Source organism: Heptranchias perlo, chromosome 4 (genome assembly GCF_035084215.1).
Source record: "Heptranchias perlo isolate sHepPer1 chromosome 4, sHepPer1.hap1, whole genome shotgun sequence".
NCBI classification, from domain to species: Eukaryota; Metazoa; Chordata; class Chondrichthyes; order Hexanchiformes; family Hexanchidae; genus Heptranchias; species Heptranchias perlo.
This window is the reverse complement of record NC_090328.1, coordinates 61,460,861-61,463,560: the sequence shown is the minus strand read 5'-3', so window position 1 is coordinate 61,463,560 and position 2,700 is coordinate 61,460,861.

Below are 2,700 nucleotides of genomic sequence, written 5' to 3'. Positions count from 1 at the left end.
AAACTGCTCCCAAAAATTTCAACACACTAAATATTTTATTTTTGAAATATTAAATAAAATAATTTTTAAAAATCATCTCAAGCAGTATCAATCAGAATTCCTTGTAATTGCTTACAGTTTCAAAGGAATCCCCATGGTGAGACTCTCTTTAAATGAAGATATGAAAATGTCCTTCACTAAACACTAGTCTTAAACTGTTTCTGATTGTACCAATAAATCCAGCCCTGTTAAATACAAGTTTATTGATAAACAACTTTTTGACTTTCACAATCTAATACGTGTAACTGGATTACACTGTACTTCTAACTTCTGGAAATGTTTACATGCTTTCTTTCATTAATGCATTTTCATGATTTTACAAGACATCTGTCAGGTTCCACATCAGATGACAGGGCTTCAGGACGGTCTCTGACAAGAAGTTAATTGTAGAGCCTTTTAAGATACAGTGTATAATGATTGCTGCATTTTGTCACAGTATAACCTATCAGGCAATTGTCAGAGTTCTGTCACAAATTTTGACATATCTGCCAAATGCTGTCCATCACTGTGATGGCTTTGAATTTGTTTATTGCATTATTGATAATTGTTATTCTAATCCATTGTATTCTTTGTGTTACTAGACAATTCTAATTCTCCTCACACACTTTCAGCATCAGCTTTAGTTCATCAGTCGGCAGCCGGGCCCTCACAGGCTCGAGCTCCCAGAAGTCGTCAGCCACAAGCATTTTAAGAGACCACACGAGCAGCAGAAGCCTTCCACCAGTTCGGCTGAAGTGCCAGGGGAGCTCCTCATAGGAGGAGTAGAGTTAGTAAACCTTCTTTTAAGAAAAGCATTGTATTTATTACTTAGGTGACAAAAGAATTCACTACAATATTCTGTTTGGAATTACACTCAACACCTTTATTGCAGTTCCAACTTTGGTCTATAGTTTCTTCTCATTACAGTTTATTAGTCTGCATTGTCCAAAAGTCATTGACATAGAGGTTGGCTGAATGGTTTCAATGTTCTTCAATGGAGAACGAAGAGAGGGGTGAAAGGGTAACTAGAATTGTTAAAGCTGAGGGTTTTTTTTCTGACTTTTCAGGGAAGGGGATTGAGGAGGTAACTGAAAGTGTTGCTCTATCACCTGCTCTCTGGCCTGTCTACTCACCCTTCTTCTTATGGTTCTCCCTCGCCTTTATCCAATTCTTCCTCATCTGATGAGGCCTCTTCATGTTGCTCCTCCAACGCCAATCCTCATTGCATTGCCGTAAATTACAATAATCTGGTCTACTTAATCTGGGTTATATTGTAGGGAGCCCCCAGAGTGATCAAAGCACCTGAATCTTTGCTTGAAAATGCCAATGGTATTCTGTATGATGTTCCTGCTGGTCCCATGGCTCTCATTGTATCTGTGCTGTTCAGGCAGCAAGGGGTTGTGGAGAGATGCCATCAGCCTGTTTTTTGTTCACCATTGTATCAGGGAGGTGACCAAGGCTCTTTACTCCAAGAGGAACAGCTACATTACTTTACCAATTGATAGAGTGAAGTAAGACAAGCGAAAATTAGGTTTAGCCCACATTGTAGGTTTCTCCAAGCACTCACATTGTCTTGCATGCTCCCCATCACCATCCAGGCATATTTATCAATAGAAAGGGATACCACTCCCTGAATGTCCAGCTTGTTTGTGACCACAGGCAGCACATCATGCAGGTCTGTGCCCAATTTCCTGGCAGCAGTCATGATGCATTCATCCTGTCGCAGGCCTCGGTGCCACCTTTATTCCAACCAGGCTATCAGGTCACAGGCTGGCTACATGGTGACAAGGCCTATTCCCTTCAGACATGACTCATGACTCCTGTCAGGAACTCGGGCACAGCTGCAGTGCTGGCATACAACATGAGCCATGCTGCCACAAGAAACATTATCGAGCAGACTGTCGATGTGCTCAAGCAACGCTTCTGTTGCCTAGATCATTCAGGAGGAACTTTGCAATACAGCCCTGAGCGGGTTTCCAGATTAGTGGTCATCTGCTGCATGCTCCACAACTTTGCCATAATGAGGAACCAGCCCTTACTACCACCTGGGCAGCAAGAAGTGCAGGAGGAGGAGGAGGAGCATGAGGAGGAGGAGCAGTAGGAGCAGGAGGAGAAGGAGCAGCATGAAGAGGAGGAAGAGCAGCAGCAACATTGACCACCAGTGCCCCTAGCTGCTAAAGCTCTCAGAGTGCAGCTCATCCAAGGGCACTTCATGTGATCCATCCCTCCCATCCCCAATACATCAAGTGTCCCGCAATCTTTATTACCACCATCCTTACTACCAACATCCTATTGCCATCCTTCAGTCCAGCTTTTTGGTTTTTGCCTTAATTTCACTAGAAATATTAACACCAACACCAATTCCAGAAAAAAAAATTAATCCAAAAACTCAATTCCATCTGTGTATAATATTTAACAGGGGTAATTAAGAATCCCCCTTAGTGCCTGTCTTGTGTGCTCATTACATATCCTAGTGCTCCTATGAAGTGTATCCCCAGTGGCTACAGCTTGGGAGGTGGAAGGCCGCTAAGCTTCCATTGAGGACACTTCAGATGGCCAAGATGAGTGTCCTTGAGGGTCTTGAGGGCCCGGCTGCAGACTGCAGCTTCTCGACGTGGGCCGGAGCAGTCTGGCCCAGCTGGCTGTGTGGTACTGACAAGGGCACCAGCGGAGTGGGTGGCA